Here is a 26,987-nt window from a genome sequence, read left to right as displayed (position 1 = left end):
GTCTTAAGTGGCAATGGGTGGAGATCACAGCATTTCATATGGTTCTCCTTTGACACCTTTTAAAGATATAAGCTACAGTATGCAAGAACTTGTGCCAATGTCTGCTTACAGGGATCGTTCAGACCTCTTAAATACTTTGGTGTTCATAGGAGCACAAGGGAAATTTTTATATTTGGGTGCCACTTACAACACATATAGAGGTGTAAATTTAGATTAAGAATTTGTGGCCCTGATCACATTTAGCAGTTTTATTGGGAATGATTTTAAAACCCTTTTGTAATTTTCAAATGTGGACAGCTATAAAACATTAGATTTCTTCCAACTTTTCCTTGGAGAAGGGCTGTTCAGAATGTTTAGCAGGTTAGGTTTCAGAATTTCAGCAGCTTTATGGTCTTATCATGCAGTTTGACAGACTGAATTTGCACTTCGAAGAAATGAAATGTATTTTTAATCATGGGACTATTTTGTACCCAGGGAATACAGGAGAGTATATGTCAGATTTCAGCAGTAGTTACTATTTCACTGGTGACTTTCTAACTACATGGCACGCTGTCACTTGAACAATTTCTAGTGTTTCCTGAGTGTAGAATGGGAAGGGTCTTAGAGCATCATTCTAGAGTTCATACTTATCCTTTATCCATTTATGTTCTTACAGAGGTTTCTGGCCGAAATTCTAAATTTTAAGAGAAAAATTTATTAGGAAAAACTATAAATGTTCAGTATTTTATATACTCCCAATAAATTATACAATATGCTAGAAGTAATGAGGAAGAGAAGTGAGAATCACCATAGAAACTTGGGTGGGAGTTCTAAGTACTGGGGGGTATATGAACTGCTATTATTAGACATCCTTGTTGAATGTTTTTATGACTGCCTGGGAGGGTTCATTGTAGTGGAAAAAGGACTTGAAGTATTTATTTAGTTCAGGTTCTTCCTAAAACTTAGGAATCCTTTCTGTGGTGAAAGATGATAGAAGGCAGCAGCATGGTCTTTAGTTGTAATCATTTTGTATATAGTGTCATTTTTGAAATGTATGAGCATGTATTGGAAATCGGGTGCCTGGAAGAGACATCTTAAAGAGTAGAAACTGAAGTTCACAGTTCACTACCATTAAAGATTTAAGTGTAAGCTCCCTTTTAAAACATTTTCATGTTTAGGATATACTTATTCTATTTTTCTCAAATTGCTTTTTTTGCCACCATTTGGGTGTCTTCCATTTTGCCTCATTGTCATGGAGGTGATAATGAGATGGTGGTCAGGTCTGTATGCACTATGAGGGTATGTAAAGGGCACTATTAAATTGCCTCTGAGCCTTTTAGTGACAAAAATCACTGAGGACCACTGCATTGGATTAGCAGTAAGGAGATTGTGGGTAAGCATAAAAACCAGTGAAATGACAAAGACAAATGTATCATACTATAAGGACACTGCTTTGTGAACATCAGATAATATTAATATAGGCCAATTGTTAAGATTTCTTATAAAAAGTTTTTTTTTTCATTTTTATTTGTGTATGTGTATGCCCATGTGACTTTACGTGCACCATGTGCATAGGTACCCAAGGGAACAGCAGAGAGTGTTGAATCTCTGGAACTGTTGCTATTGGTGGTTGTATACTACCTGGTGTAGGTGTTGGAGATCAAAAGTGGGTCCTCCAGAAGTGCTCTTAACCACCAAGCCACCTCTCCAGCCCCACAAAGTTCTGTTTTAAGTGTTTGGTTGTACCTTGGGTTGCAAGGCCATGGCAGGTTAGAGGCCCTGTGTGCTCATCTGCCCCCACAATACTTTCTCTTGTATAGTATCTTAAGTAGCCAGACTGTAAAACAAAACAAAACAAAACAAAAAGAACCCCCACTAACCATGAACTATGTTACAATCTTGTCATTATGAGACATTTCAGAATACTTATTGCAAGTTAAAACTTCACTGAAGATGCAAGGCAAAGCTTATAGGAGAGGAGAACCTTAGAAATCAAAGGTAAGATTTATGACAAATGGCACAGTAGGGAAGAGGCTCACATAGACTAATGGTAGTTTGTCGTGCATACTAGAAGTATCTTTCAGCACAGGAAAGTATACCTGGGATGCTGCAGATTAGGAACTCAGGAGCATTTTGTTACAAGTCTAGAATGTTTAAAGAAAGTAATTATGTTTTTATACAACATGAAGTTGTTTGTGCCACATTCGTGTTGTACAAATTCATCTAAAATTATTGAAACTGAACAAGATGAGGGAATGAATATGGGTTTCCTGCAGCCCCATTCAATATAGGGATTTTGAGCACTAGAAGAACTACTCTCTGCAGCATGCTATAGACACAGCATCCTCCTTTGGTAAGAGGACGGATTGTCACTGTGCTGAGTGAGAAGTGCTTAGTAGACAGGGATTTAGGAACTGTAAGAGCAGTGACATGGAAAGATGAGAGTTAATTAGAACTGAAGGCTGCTAGCTTTATACAAAGAATGCATGTTATTCTAGTCCTTGGAAAAAGAAATGGTAACTCCTTTCTTTAATTATGGCACCTGCTTTGATATCTGAAAAATGATCTGTGCTCTCTTCACATTATATTTAAAGAAGATGCCAACATGTCTCTACTAAACATATAAACAACAAAAATGTATAGGAAAACAGAAAAGAACGCAATTAAAAATAAATTTTCATATCTTTTCAGAAAAAATGTGGAACATGGACCTAGAGATTAATGATGCAATTAATTCAATTATATTAAGTTTTATCTGGTAATAATTTAAGTTTAACCATAAGATAGACACAAACACTCCAAAAATTATCTTAAAATTATCTCAGGTTGATGAGTTGGCTTATGCCTCATAACCTGAATTTAATCCCCAGACCCACAAGCTAGAAGGCCAGAACCAATTCCCACACATTTTCCACTGACATCCACACTCATGCCATGGCATATGTCCCCACATATATTACACAATAAATGAATGCAATTAAAAAAATTAAAAAAATATTTCACTGGATGTGATGAATATAGCTTATAACCCGAACATATATGGGGTGAACCAAGAGGAGTTCCATGAATACATAGTGAGTTCTAGGCTAGCCTGGGCTACAATATAAGACTTTGTCTGAAAAAAAATAAAACAAAAACAAAAGATAAACAAAACAAACATTAAACAAAAACTACTTGTTGGTTTGAAAAAGGTTTACATATTAGCTTGTTTATTTATTTCCCTACTGATTTTTTTTTAACCATCTGAATGAAGCCACATTGTTGTAGTTGTTATTATTAGTATACAAAAAAATGAAATTTATTTAGGGACAGCTGTACTTAATATACTATTCTCTTAACTTTTGTATGTAATATTAAGTTTTCTACCATAAACTATTTTTAAAAGAAGCAGCCAGGTGGTGGTGGCCAATGCAATCCCAGCACTCGAGAGGCAGATCTCTATGAGGCCGAAGCCTGTCTGAAGCATGTGAAGTCCAAGGGAACATAAAGAACACCTTCTACTTCAAATGACCTGGCTACCCACCCACCTATCCACCCCACTCCTTATCCCCCAGGTTATTTGGAGAAAGCATGTAGAAGCTGAAGGTGTTCTTTATGTCCCTTTGGATTTCACATGCTTCCTTAGAAGATATACAGTCTTCCCCTGATTTGTTTGCTGTGGTGTTAGAGATAGAGTCTAGTGCTTTTGTACACATTATACCATTGTAAATACTAGACCAGAGCTACATAACCTGTCTGGTCTTCCCTCACTTTTGTACTACGTCTCTATGAATCATGAATTCTGAAGGGCAAGGTTTCCACCATTTATGTTTCTCCTGTCTTAGATCCTAGCCATAGGACTGCACATTGTAAGGTTAAGAGAAAATTATCTTTGTCAAGAACAAGCCAAGTACTTCTGTGGTCTTCAGAGAAAATCATGTATAGGTGATACAAATACACAGGTTTATATGCTGAGACATCATTTCCCTTTGTTTGGGCACATCTATTCTTTGTTCAGTACTAGAATTTTGAAAATGGAAACCAGTTCATGCCATCTTGTTCTATTTAGTATCTAATACCAGTTTCTTTCCATCTGGGGTAAAAGAGGTAGGGACAGGCATGGCTGGATTATCACTTGGAATTCTTAGCCACCTTAGATAGGGAAGGCAGGAAGGGCTGGTATGTTGATCAGGTTTTGTGTGGAGACCACACTCCTCTTAGAATTCTCAGCTTATAGGGATGAGGATATAGTTCAGTGGTCAGACTCTTGCTTCAATATACTATCCGCAGCAACACTATGGACACATACCTGAAAACCCACAAAAGCAAATCAGTGACCCAAATAAAAGAAAGAAGAGAAACAAGAGGAAAGATCCTGTATCTATACAGCAACACAGCCTCACTAGGTAAGCTGTATGTCATTTCAAGGGGCTCCAAATTTCATGATAAGGTGCAAAGAAGGCAAAACTGAGGCTTGGCGGCCTTGCCTCACTTGCTTAGATCTCTCTCTTTTCATAGTGGAGAGCCTTCAGAGAGCCATTTCTCTGCAGGGTACAATGTCTTCAGTAGTCAGTAGACAGCATTTTATGCCATTGTTTCTCTGAAGTTCCAGAAGAGAAACTCAGAAGTGACCAGGACAAAAGGGGCCTGAGGCAAGCATACAATCTATTTCTAGTCTCTCCCTTCTAAAATGTGAATCATATGCTTCTAATCTTCACTACAGCTGTGTTGGAATGTTGAAACAATCTAAAAGTTAGTTTTGCAACTTAAGATTTTTTTGCCATCAAATTTTATAGTATAGTTGGTGTCCTAAAAATGTGTAACATTCTACTCAATCTGTTTTTGTGGTTTTCCTGAAAAGTTCTTTTGCTAATTCTTGCTAATTCCTAGGTTACACATCCTGTAACCAGTAAAGTTGGGTAGTGCTGACATTTGACCTGGACAAACTGTGTTCTGAACCCCATTTGCCTGTCCTTATCTGGCATAAACTAATTCATGTAACTCAGCTATTTGTATATGTGTCCTTGATAACACCCTAAGAATTTTGATGCTGCTGTTCACAGGCAATAGGGATATAGAATTCTTGCAATTAGTAATTGGTAATTTTTATGTGCAGTTATATTCTATCTAGTCCAAAAGATGCTTGGTGGTAGGCTATCATGTGCTCTTTTCCAAGAACTCTAGTCAGATTTTGGTGTATGGCTACAGATAGATATGGCTACTATCTGGTTCTTGTTAACTCTCTGGGAGGTACCCCATGGTGCTGTCCCTGCTTATTGAAGCCGTGTCATTCATGGAGACATGTTGTATCTTCAGTTTAGACAGAGATAGATACGAATAAGCTGTTTACTTAGGTGTTTTCAAGCAGTGTGAGATGCTACAGTTGTTGTGACTTTGGAGTAGTGTTGTAAAATATTGTTTAGATTTCTAAAGTATTGATGTACTTTTGCTCATAGTTTGTGTTTCTTAACAACAACAAGAAGCTAAACACTATTGATTACTCAGAGCTCTGCTGAACACTCCGAGTTTAAGGTTTGCGGGTATATTATCAACTAAGTCTTTTTTTTTTTTTTTTTTTTTTTTTTTTGTTTCGTTGCCTTAATAGACATGGATTGAGGCTGTGAGTGTCCTTTGGCTAGTGGAGCAGCAACAATAAGTAGCCAGTCAAAAGATCAAAGTAACCCAACTCTGAAGAGAACGTCTTAAACAAACTCATGACTTGGAAAAAAACCAAGTGGGCTGTACCAATATACCCGCATGTGTGCTCTGAGCTACCTATTTTGCCTTACTGGAGTGAAGGCTAGCCTCATTAGGCTCCTGCAATTGACCTGTGTTTTTCTTGACATCTGTTCTACCACCTACTACCCACTTCCTCCCTGTCATTTCTCTTTGTCTGAGTTGTTTCTAAGGACTGTGCTCCTGTGCTCTGTAGGCCACTCTGTAGTTAAAAATGGTGCTTCTTCTTCCCCAGTCTAGAGCACCCAGGACTTTCACAGTAGAAATTCAGTGTGATGTACAGGTTTTAGTGTCCATCAGTTTGCCAGCTGTTCAAATGTTCTTCATTTTGATTCCTGATGCCACTGACTCCCTGAAGGGTATTCCTTACCACTCCCTTTTGTACCTTTTGTATTAGTTAGGGTTTTCTTTTTTCTGTGATGAAACATCATAACCAAAAGCAAGTTAGGGAGGAAAGGGTTTATTTGGCTTACACTTCCATATCTTAGTCCATCATTGAAGGAAATCAGGACAGGAACTTAAGAATAGGAATGTGGAGGCAGGAGCTGATGCAGAGGCCATGAAAAGTGTTGCTTACTGGCTTGCTTCCAATGGCTTGATCAGTCTTGCTTTCTTATAGAACCCAGGATCACCAGCCCACAGATGGCACCACCTAACATGGACTTGGCCCTACCCTACATTGATCACTAATTAGGACAATACCTTAGAGCTGGATCTTTTGTGGGGCATTTATTCCACTTAAGTTTTCCCTTTCAGATGAATCTAGCTTGTGCCAAGTTGTCAACAAAACTAGGGAGTACACCTTTGTTGAGCTCCTTATTGTTGCCCCAACCCATTCATATTTAAGGGCCTCATCCTCCACCTACCATCTACTTCTCTAACAGCCCTCATTCTCAGCACAGACCTAAAGAAATAGAACAAACTAGTTGTGGTCTAAAACCTCTAAATTGTGAGCCAAATGAAAACCTTTATGTAAGTTATGTCAGATAGTTTGCCGTAGAATGGAAAGAAGGGTGTTGTAAAACACCCTCAAAAGATCCTTGGATAACTCACATGATCAAAAACTTTCTATGGTTTTGTTTCTTAGAGCTAAGGATTGGTAACTGTTAGGACTGATCCAGGAAGCCCTGTATAACCTGCTTCCCTGTGCCTGTCCAGCCTAACCAGACTCATTTCTCTCTTCTTTCTATCATCGTCATCCTGCTGTGTGACACTAGACTTTGTACCGATCTAATCCCTGAGAAGATATATTTCCACCTCCAGTTCTTTCTTCTCTGCCATGCCCTCTTCATTTACTGCCCAGGTATTTATGGAATCTGCTCCCATGACAATTTAGTCTGCCTCTCCCTATCCCTCCCCTCTTCTCCCTGAGCACTTTATCACTAACTAGTCTACATTATATTTCTTTGATTCTATTTCTTTTCCTTATAGTTTGGAAACTCCAGACTATATTACCTACACCCAGCATAGTGCCTAGGAGCTAGGAAGAATTTTGTAAGATGTTGAATGACTTAGTGAGTGTACTGGGCAGTGAGGTCGGAAATAGATAAGAATGTAGATTCACTCAGTTTTAGAGGAAAATACAACATGCATATTTCACAGAGTCTAAGGGCATTTCTCTTGAACACTCCCAGAGATCTTACCATTTCTAAAACTGGGATGCATATGGCAGTTGTTGGGACATCAGTTGTTACCTGCTCAGCACTGATACAGCCAGTGTTTACCCTGGTATCCACAAGTTGGCAGTAAGTGTTCACTTGACTGTATATGTTGTCTGTGTTCTTAGTTCTGTATAGATTGACTATGCCTACTATGAGATAGGCTCTCAATATAATTCTTTTGAAAAAAATTTGTTGACTTTGGAACAGTAGTACTCATATATTCAAAAAGGCATGATGATGGTAGGGAGAGAGTTCAATATTAGTGAGGTTGGGAAAATGACTGGGACTCTACCTTTCAGAGCAACACCTTGGAAGGTAGAAGTAGTCAAAGCAGTTTTATGTCCCATTACCATATTACTTATAGACATGCTGTTCCATTACAAGTAGTGAAGTGAAGGAAGAGGATATTTCTCAATTCCTCAGAATGAAATAATGAAAAACAAGTTTGGCCATCACTCCTATCTGTCCTTAAGGAACCATGTCATGGTTAAGTGGCAAAGTGTGTTCCATTCCTAATGGTAATATAAAAGAATGGAGTTTAATTAAATTAGTAGTGTTTCAGCATAGATGAAATTGAATAGTAGAATTATAAAGTGAATTATGAATTTTAATTATTTCATTTTTTTGGTTAGAAATGTTCATATTTCAGTTTCCATGAAAGAAACTGTTGCTGTTGCACTACTCTGAGAAAGATAAAAGCTAATCAGGTGATTATAAGGGTTTCTTGGTTTCCCCATTCAACATTTTTTCTCGCATTATTGGGACCAGTTACCCATTGGCGAGATTCGACTTTACTTATTGTGATTGGTTTAAGGAAAACTCTTTTCAGACAGCTGCAAGTTTGCTTCTTTTGAAAAAGCTATAGTCTCTTAAGGTAAGAGGACATGGAAAAGAGTTGTGGAGTTTCCAGCATACAGTTTTTGACCTGTGGTGACATCTCTCACAACTGTTAGTTGCTGTGGCTAGGTTATCTCATTCTTTCTAATGGCTTGCTAGGGTGCAATAGAGAAAAGGGTAGTTTGGTCATAGCCAGTAGCTACATTACATTAGAAAATTTCCTGATTTTGAGGTCAGACTAGAAGTAGACATTATTGTCACAACATGTCCCAGCTACTCAGGCTTAAATCAGAGAATTATTCCTAGAACGAGAGATCCTGTCACAAATGAAGATTTGATTTTGGTGTACAGTGTTATTGTGTATGTTGCTGACACAGCAGGAGCTGAAGGCCGTTGTTCAAATTTTATCCAGAGGCAGGTACTCAGTTCACTTTTGCTTTTGTTTTTGTTAAGATTAGAACTCCAGTTGATGTGGTGTCCCTTCCCTCTTCATTTGAATATTTCTAAAATCATCCTCAGAGCTGAGTCTCCTAGGTGCTGATTACAAATTTAGTCAAGTTGTCAGTGAAGATTACCATATCTATGACATACAGGGACCTGGATTCCATACCTTGCCCTTCAAAACCAGGGTGGTGTGCCCCACCCCCCTTCATGCAACAGGCATGAAAAAAATAAATGGTGAGCTGGACTATATGCTGGATAAGCGTGAATTAGGGTAAATTAGGAGATGGGTAGAGAGGTACATTGTAAGAAAATGGAAAGTGGGGACTTTATAGGTACAAGATTGGGAACTAAACTTTATTATTAAAATGGAATTCTTCAAATAAGATAAAACCTTCCTGTTCATGTTTTTCTTTTCCGTTTTTTTTTCATGCAACAGGCATGAAAAGAACCTGTAGTTCTTTGTTTAGGAATGGAACATCCCCTTTCCATGTTAACATGTCCATTGATAATGACATTGTTCTGGCCATTTCTAGACCTCTGTACCACCCCCTGCAAATATCTCTTTAACCTTGTAGTAGTTTCATTTTCCAACACTATCCTGCTAGTTGCTTTTCCACAGGCTAAATGGTTCTGGTAGTTTGGTTATATGCTGGATAAGCGTGAATTAGGGTAAATTAGGAGATGGGTAGAGAGTTACATTGTAAGAAAATGGAAAGTGGGGACTTAATAGGTACAAGATTGGGAACTAAACTTTATTATTAAAATGGAATTCTTCAAATAAGATAAAACCTTCCTGTTCATGTTTTTCTTTTCCATTTTTAGTATATTTTTAATTGAAATAGAAACACATCCCTTTCCCCACTCCCTTTCCCCCAGCTACTCCCCCATGCCCCTTCATTCTTAAGTTGATAGCCTTGTTTTCTTTTATTCTTACATATATGTTTCTGTGTATGCACAACCATTTGTAAATAATATCTGCCAAGTCAGTTTTTGTTGATGGTGTGTATATGACTGCAAGTCTGACTACTCTGGATTGGAAAACCAATGAGGGGTCTCATCCCTGGGTGGGGCTGATTCTCCTCCCAGCGTTCATTAGTTACCTGTAGTTCCTTGTTTAGGAATGGAACATCCCATGCCCATTGATAATGACATTGTTCTGGACATTTCTGGACAAGCTTTTCACAGCAAGTTTCCTGGTATTCTGGCTCTTAGAATCTTTTCATCTCCTTGTCCTCTATGTTCCCTGAGCTGTAGATGCAGAAGGTGCGATGTATTCATGTCCACTGGGTCTAAGCTCTCCATCCTCTGTTGATCTCTGTATGGTGTCCAGTTGTGGTTTTCTGTGATGGTTTCCATTTTCTATAAAGAAAGGCTTTTTTGATGAGAGGTGGTAGCTACACTTACTTGTGGGTGTAAAGATAAGATTTAGAATGTAGTAAGGAATCATACTGGAAGTGGCTTGACAGAAGGTCAAGATAAACTCAGTCAGTTTCCAGGGCTAGTACTGAACTTTCTAGTACGGGGAATAATTTCACTCCTGTTGAGTGGGGTATAAGTCCAATTAGAAAACTGTTGATTGCCACCCATTGAATATGTACCATGCATAGATGTCACTACTCAATAAGACCATTAATTGCTTTCATCATTTGTCTATGAAGCTCTCTCTTTTATTTTGATTCATCCCTTGCACTGTTTTATTTGTATTTTCTCTACCTATCAAAGCCATATTTCTAGAGTAGATGTGGTTTGTTTTGTGAGGGGTGTTGGTATGCTGACCTCCCTACTCACCACTTTTTGCTTTGTGCTTCCATTGACTCCTTTACTTTGTCAATTGTCACTGCACATCCACTGTCCTTGATCAGATTCATGCTCTCCAAGGCATCTCTTTACTACTACATTTTCATCTCTTATACTTAGCGATCAACTATAAACTGGAATTCACTGGAATTCACTTCCACTTAAAAATCTATGGTGCCTCTGAAACCTGTGATTTTCAGCACTCAACAAATGCCTGGCAGCTCCTATACCCATCCCAGTTTCCACTCTGAATGCTTAGTGTAGTAGAGAACAGAAAGTACCTAAGCAGACTGTTCAATGCCTCTTTTGTTTAAGGTGCTTTTACTCTGGGGATTGATGAGATCTGTTTTAATTTTTCTTCTCACTGTTTTTCCTTTGAGTTAATATTTAGAAGATCTGCATGTGTGTGTTTATGTGTGTGCACATGCATATGCATGTGTGGAAACCAAGGGTGGCCTTGTCCATTTTTTTTTTTTTTTTGATACAGGGCCTGTCACTAACCTGCAGCTCACTAAGTAGGCTACAGCAGGCTGGCCAGTTTACCCTAGGGAGCCAGTTGTTCTGGTTTACCCAGCACTGGAATTAAAGATTTGTGTAACCTGTTTTACATGGACTCTAATGATTGACATTAGACCCTTGTGTTTGCAAATGAAGTACTGTCCAACTGATCCATCTCCTCAGGTATAGAAATTTCTTTTATCCATTTATAGCAGGATGTGGAAAAGTTGGGTTTGAGAGTATTGTTTCTGTTATGTAGGAAATTTGAGATTATGAGTTTTGGAGAATACTGACTGAAAAATAAGTCATATAAGCTTGGCAGAGTTCTTAAGGGCTGAGGGTGTAGCTGGCTACATCGCTGAGTCTGAGAACAGATGTGATTCATTTTATATAAACCCAACAGTGATAGACAGTATATCTTGGCTAAGATTTGTTACAGTTATTCAGACAGATTTGCAGGTAGGTAAACTTGGGCATTCAAATTGTCATCCACAAAGAACTCATTGTTACTAACTAAAATTTCTAAATCGAGGAAAACAAAGAACCTAAGAAACTTAAAAGCCTTGGCATATTCAAAGTTGTCTTGAAATAATTTATTAGAGACTCCATTAAGAGCACTAATACAAAACTACTATCCTATAAATAGAAATGAACTTTGGAAAACCCACAATGTGATAAAAAACACTGTCCTCTTTGATCTTTGTGGATCATTCTGTAAGGAACTGGATTAGTATAAAACACTGTCTTGTTAGCTCCATTGTTAAGCAAAAACAGCAAGCATAGCTAAGTGGTAGAGTACTTGACTAGCATGCCTGAGTACCTGGGTTCCAGATTCAACACTGTCAAGGGGGGAAGGCCCCTTTAACTCCTTATTTATATTTGCCCAAGAGCAGAAGATATTAACTTGGTTGGTTACAAGCTTTTCTTTCAAGCTAGCCACTTTTCACTTAACAAAGGGTCTCACATGGGCTGGCCTTGAACTCACCAATCCACCTGCCATTGTGTTCATGTACTGGAAGGTGTGGGACTGCAGAGGAATGATCCTCTTCTACATAATGCTCCTGTGTATATTTCGAATAGCTTAATTTGTATTTGATTTGGGTCTACCTTCTTCTAATTATTCCTAGTAAATACATGAGTCCATGAGTCCTGAGAACTCATGTGTTTGAGTCTAAGGTTCATGTGATAACTTTCTTCTTGCTACAAACTATTAGGACAGAGATACCCACTTTCTCCTGAGTAGTTGTCCTACTAATATAGTTATCATTTCCAGTGGGATGCTTTTGAGAGGTTAAAGTCATTTTCTGAGTAATAGATCTTACAATTCTGTATTTTGCCCTGATCTCTACCTAGTATTACCATTGTGTGCTTGTCACTAACCTTCAAAGGCCAAAGACTGTCTCACAGTGGACTATGAAGTAAGTCTTGTTTCTGAAATATATGCAAAAGGAATTTTATTCTTTTTAGAGAAGAGGATTATAATTGAGTTGAAACTTGAAGGATGCTTGTCAAGGATTATATTGATGAACAAATACTCTTGCATCTTTTGGACAGCTTGTGAGAAAGCAATGATTGTAGTTAATTTATAGTGAGTGTCATGTAATTGATAATTGTTCTGATTCATGATATTATTATATTCTCTTTCCTTCACCCACAGCAAAACAAGCTTAATTTGATTTATAGCCTTAGGAAGAAGAAAAAAAATCCTAAGATTACTCACATGGCATGAGTCAGCTTTTGGCTCTTTTCTCTTTCCTTCTCCTCCTCCTCCTCTTTTTCTTCCTCTTCTTCCTCGTCTTCCTCTTCTTCTCCTACCCTGCCCACTCCTGTATTCACTTCCACCCACGATATTGTTGTCATCAAAGAACTGAGTCAGTTTGTTCTTTAAAATGGGTGGGGGCAAGTGACAAGTAATAAAAAAATTTCTGAGCAAAGTATTCAGCTTCTGTGTGAAATCACTGCAAAAAGACAGGCAGCTCCTTCTATGAGATGAAAAGCTTAGAGCACAGTCCAGTTCTCTTAAAGACATGTTCCCAGTGTCCTACATAAATCTGTATGTAGTTTGTGTGCATGTTTGTCAAGGCATTCATGTAGCCCAGCCATGGAGGCATATTCCTAATTTTGATACTAGAAATTTTATGTAAACTATACATGAAGTTAATGTGCTCTGAAAGTATAATATTTTGCTAAATAAGAAATTATTTTTTGGTGTTTTGTAGCCATGATCTCACTCTGTGGCTCAGAGTGAACTTGTATTCCTCCTGCCTCTGCTTCCAAAGGCAAGATGGAAATTATAGACATGTATTGTCATATTTGACATTCTCTAGATTTTTGATTGTTACAAAATACAACTGATGAAGTCACTTTATTTGCATGAATGAACAGTGTGAAATGGAAGCTTGAGGCTCTTCTTGCCTCCCTTAGAATGGAAGAGATCTATTGGGGGTGGCTGCTCAGCCTTGGTAATGTGGTAAGCATCACTGAAGCAGAGTTTTTATTTCTTCCTTGTATTTTCTTGTTTATGTCTATTCTCCAGGTACTGAAAACCAGAAAGGAAGTGACTCTCCCATTTCAGGGCCAGTATTGGATCTTGGGCTGTTTGTGTTTACCTTGACCTATGGTTAGGGTTTCTAGAACTGAAAAAGTCAGATTGTTTTGTATTTTGGTTTCTGGCAGAGCTAGAACTCGGTACTATTTCACTAAAACAACCTTTTAGTTCAGAGTTGAACCAGATCTCTACCTCTGTCTCAAGCTGCCACTGAAAGGGGTGAGTCCTGGAGCCTTCCACAACCTCATCCTCTCTCCATTTTGCTATCTTACCTCCATTATGTTAAAGACAGGTTAGATCACTTGCTTACCCTTTGCTCTTCAGCAGAGCACAGTATCTGAGGATCTGCATATTTATAAAGTATACTTATACCTCAGAGATGTTTCCCTGCTATGTTGATTTTTTTTTTTAAATCATCCATCAACCATGTCACATGTTGATTGGAAACAACTGGCTTTTGTTACCATAGGGCTTGTAGGATGGTTGAATTGCTTCATATAGCTTTCAGATGGAACCAGAGTTTCATGTATTCAGAGGAAGTAAAATTTCTTAGTGAGAGATAATTTAACAGAGAACATACTGGTTCTTCAACTAACTTATAGGTTAGTTGAGGTTCTTTACCCAACAGCCTCAGCTTCCCTTAGGGTAAAAGTCATAGGATTTTATATGGTGGCCTTATGGAGGAAAACAAAACAAAACAGTAGATCATGGGTCTACTCTGTGTCTGTACTCTTTATCCCTTTTGTTAGGAGCTGTTTGGAGGTGTTCTGCACTATGCCCATAACAGTGCTCTACTCTAAACAGGGCTATAATGTTCCTCCACTTTTTTCACTCATTTATCTTTTTCTGGCTACAGACATTTCTAATGTCTCGACCTATCTGGGCCAACTAGAATGAGAGTTCTGTTTTGTTGTTGTTGTTGCTGTTTTACTTCATTTTGTTTTATTTTAATTTTGAGGCAGGCTCCACCTAGACTGGCCTTGAACTAACTCTTTATCATCTTGCTACAACCCTACACAACCTTACATGTTCCTGTGTGTTCGGGAAGGCAGGCTTTTTGTCACAATGCTTGGACTGCTATGGGAGTTTCTGAATATCTTTTCTGACCGGTTCCATCTGGTCATAACTCTCTCCTGTACTGACCTTAAGAATACTCCAGAAAATGTGATGGGAAAAGCTCAAACAGATTCTGAAATGCTCTATAGAAATGATGGCTTAGTCAGGTGTTTGCCATCACTAATAAAGTAGTTTCAAATGTTATTTTAAGTGATAGAATAACTGCTGTGTGTGACTCACTGTGTCAACCCTTTTCAGTTCAGGTGCAAAGCTAGGAATGGAGGAACCAGGATTGAAACACCAACCACTCTCCAGACTTTTAAGAGATGTTATATGTTTCTTCAGATGCCAGAATTTTGATTCTTTGATTTTTATTAAAGTCTGCTTTCATACTCTGTGTTAGTTTCCATCAAAAGCTAAGTAATTATAGACTTGATATTCCCTGTGTAACATGGGAAGGTAACTATCTTTAAGCTAATAAAGCTCTACTTGGAAAATGTCATCGGCTAGATTAATATATCTCTGTTGAAATATGAACAGGTTTTAATAACTAGTTGAGAAATATGTGCATGTACTTAAAATAGAAAAACTTAAAGTTTAATTTGGAAATGCACTTTCAAGTAGTTTTTAAATTTAATTTCTGAAAACTAATTCTCTATGAAAATTTAGAGTAGTATTTATTCTAGTAAAAAACTTACAGGGGAATTTTTTTATATATATTTATAAAGTGAATGATCAAATTCTAAATTAGCTTTTAAAATAATATTTCCGTGTGTGTATCTTTTCTGTGTCTTCCTCTGTGAGTTGGAGAATTAGCTATTTGCTTTGTGTCATAAAAATAGAAGGTATATCCTACATTGTAACATAGCTAGTTATCTATCAAGGTTTAATCAACACTAAAATCCCTCGTCAAAGCAGTTGCTGACTTTGCTCAAGGTTAAAGGAAGTATGCCGAAAAGAGATAACTATAGTATGACTACTTGTCTGAGCCATTCAGTGTGTGTGTGTGTGTGTGTGTGTGTGTGTGTGTGTGTGTGTGTGTGTGTGTGTATTGAGGGGGATTGCACTTATTATTCCATTTCTTCCTATATCTAAAATACCTGAGAATAATTGATTCTATGCATGTAGTGCCACTCTCATCATGGTAGTTAAACATCATACTGAATAGGGGAATTGTAAGCAGTTGATTTGACTGCGATTTCTCCAGAGACTATTTTTTTAAAGCTTTTGTCTTCAGCTATTAAACCATTGACTTCAAAAGACTATGCAGATGTTGGGTTGTGGTGAGGCCATTGTTGAATTTGTGATTCTATGTGAGTGACTCAGGTTAGAGTGCAAACTGCAGTACACGCAAAAGTGAAAGCCTGTTACACGGCTCTGCTTTCAGGTCCCTGACCACTTCCTGAAGAACCTGCCATATGGGCCCCAACAAGAGATTTAAAACTGGATTCCTCCCATAGTAAAGACATGAGGCAGACCTGCATGTAGATAACCTTTTCACCACTGTTGTGTGAACTTGATTGTTCAGTGGCCTTAATTGTAAAATTTACAGCATATGGTTCTGAAACACTACTGAGGCTTAAAATATAATCTTGGAGCTTTCTTGTTTACATGACTGAATGCTTTGAAACCCATTAGAACATGCATTCTGATCCTTAAATGCACGAGCTAGAAAAGAAACAAAAAAAAGGAGCTTGTCAAATCAACTACAACCACCAGTCTAATAAAACTGAGTCACATCCAAATGGGCTGTACTTACACTACCCTCCCATTCTGGGGAAAATTTGGCCAGGGGAGGTAGTGTGAGTCATCACCTGGTTTGTTTGACATATGCTTCCTTCCATAAATTGGGAATGGCAAGAAGCACAGTTCTTTGGGCTTGCCTTGGAGAAAGAGTTATCGCAGCTTTGCCTGAGAAAAATTGGGTGTCTGGTTTGGAAAGAAGAGATTGAGCCTGTGTTTTGACTTTAGATGTCGGTAAAGGGGGAGAATAAATAGACAGATCCAAACAAGGAACATTGGTAAGTACCATTTTCAGAGAATTAAGAAATGATAAGTGTGTGTGTGTGTGTGTGTGTGTGTGTGTGCGTGTGCGTGTGTGTGTGTTTTCTTTTGAGGCATAAGTGTTATTTAAGAAAAATTGGGGGCTGGAGAGATGGCTCAGCCATTAAAGACTAGGCTTACAACCAAAAAAGAAAAATTGGGGGTGTTAAAATAAATTGGCAGCTACTTCATGAAATGGGCTTTTTTACTTAGCAAAAGTGTTCTTTATATGAACAAATGAAAATAGAAGGGGGCATGATTTGTAGTTAGCAAAAAGATTTGTCCCAAGGATGGTTAAATTTGCTTAATTTTTATAATTGTCTTTAAAAGAAATGTGTTTGACTTAGGAATTCTCTCTTGGGGCCCTTTGCTGGGAGGGAAGAGAAGCTTATGCACCTCTCCCATCTGCAAGCCTCTGTGGAGCTGTACAGAACGAAGCTTAGAATGTGCAATTGTCCAGGAGACCGTCAGAAGCGGGATGAGCAGCTCATTTATAGTTGAACTGAGTTTTTAAACTCAGCCTCTGCTTTGGGATTATTTTTTAATACATGCCAGACGTTCTTCTGATTCCCATCTTGGCTGGGTTTCAGCTCCTTCTTTGACTGGGTGAGGCTAGGGTGTTACTTGTTTTAAAGCTCGAGTTGTCGCAGCCGGGGTATTTTCTGTTTCGGCTTATGACCACCACCCCCCTTTTCCTGAATGAGTGTCCTTTGTATAACCCCAGTAATTCAGAAATTCTACAGGCATAGGGACTGCCCTGTCATGTGACTTAGGTACTAGGTGTTGGTTGTGATTGGTCAGCTGCTAATTGTCAGGTCCCTATAAGAATTCCCGTGTTAGGCGACTATCCACTCTCCACTCTCCTGCTGGCTACTGCTCATCAGGAGCAGGATGGGGGTGGGGACTGTCCAATGATTCCTCTGTGTGATAGATGACCAAGTGGCTGCAGTCGTGGGGGTCTACACACCAGTGCAAGATTGTTTGTAGCTGATTTGATCAAACTCTGGCTTCCTGAACTGGTAACTGTTACTTTAATGCAGCTTACTGATTAAACTGAGAAAAATGTAGCTGAAAATGTGTGCCAAGAACTTGTGTGGACTTATTCCCTGTCCCCCTTTTCCCTTTTGTCTGATTCATTTTGTCACAGGAATGAAATGCAGATAACTCGTTAGCAAACTTTTGTGGGAAAAAAGTGCCTTGTGGGATCAGAACAAAGCCGTTTTATAATCAGATTTACCAAGCTGAGAAGAGGGAATTTCAGCAAATGGAAGCTTCAGCTTTCTGTCACCAGGAAACACTGCATTATCCAGAATCGGTAAGTGAAAAATGGCATTGTAACTAATAGATATCATATGGTGTGTGGGAGAATTGCAAAATTGTTCACAGACCCCTAACAAGTGTGTAGAACAGAGAATATATATATATATATATATATATATATATATATATATATATATATATTTTAAAGGTAGGGATTTTAAAAGCAGGCAGCCCTATGGTATAACATAAAAGCTGAGAAGTTACCAGGTAATTAACAAAACGAGATGTGTGTTACTAGCTCAGCCAAACATATGTAATAGAACTAGATCTTACTTTTTGAACATGGTTTCCTTTTCAGTGGGACAAAGCATGAAATCAAAATGGGCTGTTTGCTTGAGTTGCTACATTAACTTTCCATGGATAGAGATTTGCATTCAGTCTGACTAGCAAGTTGAAATTTGAAGAAATACTTTCAGAATTAGTCGGTTCCTTCGCTTCCCCATTGTGTCAGATTTTATCTAGATCTTTACAAAATGAAAGTAGAAGCAGTGTACCAAAAAAATCTGATTGTGAATGGCAGATTATGGTGGTCCTAGAATTTGTTTTGCATTCATGTCATGATTTTAAGATTGTTCTGTTTGATTACAGTTCTGTTCTTGTTTTGATAAAGCAAAAGGGTGCTGATTTCCATACAGTTCATAACTTTTTAAAGATGGTAATGAGCAACTAACTCTTAATGGTGTGATACCCGTGTGTCTGCCTGTCTTTCTTTCTCTGAAACCTGAAATTCAGTTTTCTTGTTTTGAATCTGAGCTGCTCCTATTCCAGAAAAAGACAGTAAAGCTGTGACTATCTGTGTTCCAAAAGACACTGAGATAGCAGTTTTATATTAGTGTGAATGTTTGACTTCTCTGAAATAAGATTGCATAAAGGTTGTGCCCAACAAGCATATTAGGATAGTAGGTGGCTGCTTGATTTTTGTCTGTTTCTTTTTGGTCAGTAGTACTAATCATGTGATATATACTTACTAAGAGTTAGATGGAAATATTTTAAGTGTCAGTAATTATATAGGTGTTCTGGGCAATCTCCATTTATGAGTATAAACATGCAATTATGACATGAATAGAATTGGGCTTTGAGTTATAAAGGATATAATATTATTTATTTTGCTTTAAGTAGCCCCAACTAAATTAAAAGTTAAATGTACATTCTTCACTTCTGGCTCCCACTCTGTTCCTTTTGGAATCATAAAATTTCCAGCTTAAAAAAAGAACGCCATAACAGGATAACAGAGCTGCGGGTTTCTGTTAGTTGAGTGTGCTGCAGATGGGAAGAGAAAGATGAATATGTTGGAATCTGTAAATTGTGCCCCCTTACACACACCCTTTAAGGGTTTGAAGATCATTTTTCTTAGGGTAATAGCTCCCAAGACTTTAGTTTCAATGAAAAGACAAGCATGGCTGTGAAGTGCAGATCTAGCTGCAAATTTGTGTGAATGTCACATGTCATTTGGCTTAATTAAGGTGTGCCCTCCTGACACACATGAATTTATAGGTTTGAGAAGGAGACAGAAAAATCGAGAGAAAACATGATAGTATTTTTAGCTAATTTTTATCCTACTGTTAGTGTATGTTCAGTGAATAATAATTATTTTCACCTCTGTATTTCATCTAAATGCTTGGATAAAAAACACAGTAATTTAATATTGAGCTAAATACATGCAGGATAGGAAAAAGACTATATGAAAACTTCAAATGTTCTTCAAACATTTAGAAGCCACTGCCTTGAGTGATTAAAAATAGGATATAATATAAATGGAAATAGTAAATGCTAAGAAGTGTGTCCTAGAAGAATAATCCAAAAGCTTCATCTTTAAAATTTAGTTTGTCATTCTTTGTTCTGAGTTTCTTATTTTTAAATGTACATCTAAAAGCATTGCTATGAATTATCTCCCAGAGTTACTGAAGGTATTGCTATTTTGGCATGTTTGGTCTTTGTGGATTTTCAAAACAACAAAGTGAAAGAAGCCATTTGAGAGACATATCTCAATCATTTCTACCCAATAGTATTTGATAAGTGTACTGTACACCTTCAAAATTTGATGTGTGTGTGTGTGTGTGGGGGGGGTGGTGGGTGTAGGTGTGTGTGTAAGCTTACTTTGAAGGTGGGTCTTAAATCAACAACAGCTATTTGTTAGAACCCAGATAAGCCTCGGAATGTGGTTCTCTGGCAACCGAGTAGTTAGGCATTGAAATGTAGCTTTAAGGTTTCAGTTCATAAATGGCATTCAGATCTCCTGCTACAGTGTCATTGAGTAGAAGGCTAACAAGAAGGGGAAAACCATGAAGCATTATAATGATCTCCATTTTTTCGGGCCTTCTTGACTTGCTTTTGTATACAGGATTACCGTGGAAGTGGGAAGCATAGGCCTTGAAGGAAGCCGTACTTTAGTACAAAATCAGTATGTGAAAAATTGGGAGAGATAAGTACCAACATATGGAGTAATGAGTAAAAGTCAGCTTCCACAAGGCTCTGTATACCATTTATCCAGGGCTGACCAGCCGTGAGAAGAACATCTTGAACCAATTATTGTAGGCTCTTGAAGAGCTGCAAATATTTCCTTCAAATGCAATGTGGAGAGAATTCCTTTGGTAGCAGCAGAATGGCTTACCAGTTTGCTATAGCATTTATTTCTATCCCTACTCCCCCTGAGAACAACTACAGAGGCTTTGGTGTTCTTATGAGACACATGCTTTCCAAACAACTGTTCATTTGCCATTTCCTAGTTTTGTCTTCTTTTTCCTATGGAATAAATAGGAGTATATTATTAAGCAGTCAGTCATAAGCCCTAAGCATTTTATCTTACATTCAAAATTTACTTTTAACATTCTTTAAAAAGAGACTAAGAGGTGTTTATGGAATGAATTGGCAAGCTGAGAACTTAGGAAACACAGTATCAGAGCAAGAAAATGTTTAGACTCATATGTACCATAGATTAATTATGCACTCTTCCATTTTCCATGCCTGAAGGTATTTTCTATTTCACAATGGTTTTAGCAATTTATTTTGTCACTTGTACCTTGAGAATTAGTGAAAAAAAGATTTCAGTTGAAGTTATTCCTTACTTCATAAGTAGAAACCTGGCAATTCTTCTAAAGTCCAAATGATTCTGAAAAGTTAAAAAAATGTTCATGTCACAAAATGATGGAAAGTTCTGACCTGAGCTTACATGAGTCCACTTGTAGTCTTTATTTAGCTCACTAACTCTGTACATTTTATCAGAGAAATATCCATGTACTTGATTCTGGAATACAGCACCAACTTTCCCTGGAGTTATGTATGTATGTATGTATGTGTGTACATTAAATAGTCACTCTCCTTATAAACATTTATAATAGCATGAGTGTTGGAGTGCCAGATAAGGCTTTTTGACTCTTGAATTAACATTTATTGAACTCGTGATATGTGTTAGATATTTTTCTAAATATATCCCTGTCATCTCGTTCAGTGCCAACCAGTTCCTGATAGTTACCCAGGAGATAGGTCTTAATATATAATGCTTTACATGTATTAACTGTAAACCAGTATGATTGTTACTTCTTTTTACTGTAGAGAAAGCAGTACACAGAGAAGTGAAACTAACTGCCCAAAATGACATAGAAAGGAAATAATGGAGCCAGGATTTGCAAGCACTGAAACTAGACTGAGTCAAAGGGGTGTGTCACCCGCTTTCTGCATTCCTGCTTACCCTATGCCTAGTGTCATGTGAAGGTGATAGTGATATCACCACTCTGGTCATTAACAGGGTCCACTCCTCCTCTGTGTGAAATGTTTGTTCACAGGTTTGTGGTGGAATGGACTATGGGAGTTTCAGGGATCCAAGCTCCATCTTGATGAGTCAACCTGGCTTTATTAATTGAGAAAAATTAAGACAAAAGAAATAACATTTTGTTTTCAACTCCAAAGTAATTTTTGTATACAATTACAAAAAGTCCTTTCATATTTATTTTCTGGAACTTTATACCCAGACAGGTCTAGGCTGTTAAGGGAGAAAGGGACACCTTAGAGGGAGTAACACTCTGACACAGGAGTCATGCTGGGCACAGTAAGTGCCTTTGGGAAATCAGGCAGCCCAGGAAATTGAACTGCATTATTGAATCTAGAAAAGATTTCTAACAGTGCTTCTCAAAAAACACAAAGAAAAGATGTATAAGCTGGCTCTCTGGTCCCTATGTTTCTAGTCATTAAAAATAAGTTCTTTCTAAACTTCCCAGTTTATGTCCCTGCTCCTCCGTCCCTGCTTAGTGATTCAGCAGTTACTTCCTGTTGGCATGTTGTGCAGTTTATGTCCTTGCTTGCCATTTTAGTCAACCACTTCTGTTATTGTTGGCCTTGAACACACTTAAAGATTTCTGGATCTATATTTTGATCTCTGTCTTCACCTTAATTTCCTTATGTTCATTTCAAAATGCTATTGACAAGAAAAATGTTGGTGACTTTTTTTTACTGTTACATACTATTTTTTAGAGTAATAGTTTTGTAAAACTTATTTCTCCTAAACAAACTGTTTAGGTTACATGGTCGAAATTTGGAGGATAGGTGTTTTTATTCAGATGAAAAAAACCTAACCAGTTTTGAATGTAGTTATTGTATATATAAGTTATCCCATTTATTTTCTTGATATCAGGAAGAATAAGAGTTAAAGAGGGTATGCAAAGTAATTCTATTTTGTTAACTACTTTCAAAGATGAGCAGCTGAATTAGAACATATATTTCATCTAAAATATCTTACACTTATCTAGTAAACTACCCTGATTTTTTTGAAAAAAAAAAGATCAATATAAAACAATTGCTATACAGACTATATATTTAAAATGTCAGTAATTTAATCTTAGCATCTGCTAGCTCAACTTCTTAGGGTTCCAAGCTGTAACTTCTTCTCTTACTCCCCATTTACTATACATTTATTATACATTCTAAAGTATTTAGGCAAATTTAAGATATAAAGAATAGTACACGTGTTGTTAACTGTAAACTATGTTATGTAAATACATTCCTACTGCTTATTTCCTTTAGTTTTTCTGAAGGAACACATTTGATGCATACAAAAGTTGAATTTGATGTCTTTGTAAGTCAGCATAAGAGTCAAAACATTTGCTTTTCTTAGCTATTGTAAATAGCTATTCTAAGTAGCACCTATTTTGTTTAAAATCGCTTTAAAATATTAATCTAAATATAGTAAGTAATAACTTTATATGTAAAAAGTAATGTAGCTCTTCTGAGGTATAGGGTGGAAATATCTCTAATGAAGGCCAGGCTAAGGTTTCATTTTAAAGCATATCCCCTTATTTCCATGAAAAAAATTGATTTCCTGAAGTAACTGTGTGTTCTTCTAGAGACTTTGACCTTGCTTTTAATGTTATTGAGATTTTTCTGCTTTCAACATTTTTTAAAATGGATAAAATATTTTTTAAAAAGATAATCCATTGGTACCCCCACAACACACACACACACACACACACAAAAACACTAGAGTTCTTAACTAAGAAAAGTGGGTAGCCATGCTTTGCTGCTTGCATTCATAGATCTGAATACCTGCATACAAAATCATCTCCAAATCTGAACTATTTATTTTGTAAGAGGCCCAAGCTTATGGAACAAGTGTGCTTGTGTTTTCAGTTTACTTTGCCCCTTGGTAGTCGAATGAGTCTGTTAGTTTCTCTAAATCACAGAGCCTGGATAGTGAGTTATGTCACCTTATACTTGGACCTGCATAAAAAGTACATTAGGGAACCTGGAGTAATGGTTCTCTACTCACTTGTATTCCCCAAACACTTTCAGCTTAGTTCCAGGTCTATGTGTTTGTGGTAAAATGTATATGACTGTTGGCATGGCAGATTAACTAAAATAACAAAAAAAGAAGAAGAAATTGACTACCATTCATTGAACATTTAGCGTGTTTTGGGTAGCTGCTATTGTAGGTAGTCAAATGACATTGATCTGTGGGATCCTCATATCAAGCTGTTGGTACTATTGTTTTGTCATAGATAAGAGTCCTAAAGCACAGAGAAACAGAGGAACTTACTTTGGGCCACTTGTCTGTTGTAGAAACAAAATCTGAATCCAAATAGGCTGTTGGCAGAACAGATGGGAGTAATTTGGGTCCAAAGGCAGAGTAAAAGTTGGCTGAAGCCAAAAGTTTCAGTAGTGATCATCTCAATTCTGTTGTAGAAAGTGTAACATCTTACAGGCCCGGGCCTGTCAATACTTAAATACACATTTGACTTTTTCTGCTTCTTATTTCACAAATCAGTGGGAACTGTCTTAGTCACTGGTATTTTATGAGTTTGAATTAGGCCACTGAAATCCAGGAGGGGGAATTCCTTGTTTTCAGTTGATCTAAAGCACTAATGAATTTACTCATCTAACTTCCCCTATTTTTTCCTCTCAAGTTTTCACTTGAAGGTGGGGGTGGAGGGAAGAATTATATGAGCACTTCAATCGTTGGGTGAACTTTTGGTAGAAAGGTACAGGGAGGAGGGAATCTGTATTCATGAATATGTTTCCTTTGCCTCCATCTAGTTCTGAAGGCTTTCTATAGGAACAGCTTAGAAGCAACCACCAGTGCCCATGAAAAACAAAACTTCCTGTTTGTTCCAGGAGTTTAGTTTCATATTATGGAAATGCAGCTTGAAGTTTGATAACTTCCTCTCACTGTAAATGCTAAGAATTCAGTGTAGAACGCAGGTGAAGGCTGCCTACCCAAGGCCATGGATTTAAAGGACTTGGAAATCTCTAAAATGTTTCATTGTTCTTGAACTGATCCTACCTCTAGGAGGACATGCTAATAAGGCTTCCCTTCATTCCATTATTTTTTTCTGTTCATTCATTCATCCTTATTTTCTCTTATTCAAGCTCTTCCTGAAGAAAGAAAGACAGAAAGAAAGGGATAGACTAATAGTCTATAAAATGGGGTTGGGGAGAGGAGTATCTGTAAGCTATAAACTTACTTTGTCCCTTTTCCCTCAGTAAAGGTCTTTTATTTGATACTTGTCATTCGGGGGCTACTATACCTCTCACAGACAGACACACAATATTTAAACATTTTCTGTCAATCAGATTCCTTGCTTAAATGGAGAAGAAAAGATTTGTGAGGGAAAACTATGCAGCAAAAATGGCTGGATGGACCCGCTTTTATGGCTAAATTATAAATATGATTTCATACCACTTAAACTTTCAAATCATTTCTATACAGAAAAGTAAATGTTAACAGAAGCCTCCCTAAAGATATCTTAGAAAATAGTTTAAATAAAAAGAATTCTCAGAAGAAAGAGAACTGCAATGGACACATGAAGATGGATTATTTAGGAAGCTGCTTTCCATAGTAAAATGCTTCTCGAAGGTAGGAGGTAGTTACTAAGTAGAAGAGGGATATTACCAAGGATATGTGTGATAGTCATAGGTAACCTAAAGAGGCGAACCTCCATTACACTGTATAAACCTAGGGTGGGTACAAATTGTAGGAGGTTTTCCTTTCGTAAAATGATGGTTTCATGATTCTAGTTATGATGATGATTATGAAGCTTCTAGTAAACAAAGACAAAGGAGCTCAATGTAGGTAGTTCTTCCTATCCTGTGTATTCAGAGAGGTGAAGAGCTTGACTGTTTAGCAGTGCCATATTTTTAGTTATGTTTACCTGTAATTCTCTTCTCATGCAGCATGTCTTTGAACATTTTGTTTATAACTTGAATCAGCTTAGGGTTTTCATTAATTATGTTCTATATTCAGTTCTCTCTAATATATATATATGTATTTAAACATAATTATGTTTCTCACAATTTAGGAATTGTTAAAGCATACTGACTTTACAACTGGAGACAAAAATGGAACCTAAGAAAATAAAATCAGCTGGGAAGGGTGTGAATTCATATATCTTTTCTCTTAAAGTTGTTTTGAAAAGTAAGTACTTGCCATTCCTTATTGTTTTTGTTTTGTTTTGTCTTTGTAATCTGATACTGAAAGCATTGATTTGTGCATAAAGTATATATAGTTACTGTCATCTGGGAGTTTGCATTTTAAGTGACATGGCATGGGTAAGAACAGACATAAAACATATACACACCATTATATAGACAACTAGACTAGATCTGGCCTGACAACAAATGGGGCTTGATATTCATAGATCTTACCTGAGTGGATGTTATTTCATGATATCTGAACCCTTATCCAAACTCTATATCATCTGGCCTGACTAGCTAGTGATGTGTTCCTGTTAACCTTTATATTCTTGTTTAGCAAGGGTCCCATCTGCATAAAAGAGTTACTTCTTTTGTCATTTTGGTTTGGTTCAGCTGGGAGGGATAGCATCATTGCTTCAGGCTGAAACTGACTAATCTGTTTCACTTGTGAGTAAGGAGAAACGAATACTTTGAGAACAGTGTGGTGTGGGGGAGAAAGGACACAATTGCTGCCTTTCATCCTTCCCTGACCTGACTCAGGATCCCAGTGTGGAAATGGGGTTCTTAGGACTTAATGAGCACATTTATTTCCTTGGATGAGTTGCATAGGGAACCAAGAGGAAGATGAAGAAATGGACATGTAGGAAGTAGGGAAGTCCTAGGGGAGTGAAGAACCCGCTGCTTTCAAGCCCAGGTGTCAGCCCTTTATTCTCCCTGGTGTCTGGGACATGCTGTCCCACCCCTGCTTCCATCCTATGAATCAAGTGACTGCTTAGAACTGAGCACCACTTTGCTGAGTAACTGAGGAGGGTGAGGAATTCAAGAATGGCCTTTTAAGGCACCATTTTGTATGAATCATCCTGTGTACATCTCTCTACTGAATCTACTTCTAGAAATAGAGAACTGGTCTACGGCCATACCACCCTGAACACGCCCGATCTCGTCTGATCTCGGAAGCTAAGCAGGGTCGGGCCTGGTTAGTACTTGGATGGGAGAAATAGAGAACTGCCTTCTTGTCTTGAAGACAGCAGCATACATTGTCTGTAAGCATTGTGTTGTGCTCACTCCTTCCTCCGAGGCCTAATCTCCTGACCTTGGTCCTTCTTGTTTGTTCCCTGAAATTTCCCTCTCCTCCCATGTAAATCCAGACAACTTTCTGCCTGCATTCTATTTCTGCCTTTGAATTGAGT

The 26,987-nt window shown here is 37.6% G+C and overlaps 1 long non-coding RNA gene across 1 annotated transcript in view; it reads left to right on the top strand.

Moving 5' to 3' along the window:
* The window catches only part of LOC110286196, a 72,206-nt gene extending 46,154 nt beyond the window's left edge, over nt 1-26,052 (top strand). Inside the window, exons 4-5 of the long non-coding RNA XR_003835720.1 lie at nt 17,726-17,893; nt 25,683-26,052. This is a non-coding gene — a long non-coding RNA (uncharacterized LOC110286196). The remainder of the gene's footprint in view (nt 1-17,725; nt 17,894-25,682) is intronic.
* Nucleotides 26,053-26,987: the final 935 nt, after the last annotated feature.

The sequence above is a fragment of the Mus caroli genome, chromosome X (assembly GCF_900094665.2).
Source record: "Mus caroli chromosome X, CAROLI_EIJ_v1.1, whole genome shotgun sequence".
NCBI lineage: Eukaryota > Metazoa > Chordata > Mammalia > Rodentia > Muridae > Mus > Mus caroli.
Note: the sequence above shows the minus strand (reverse complement) of the source record. Positions and strands in the feature narration are given on the sequence as shown.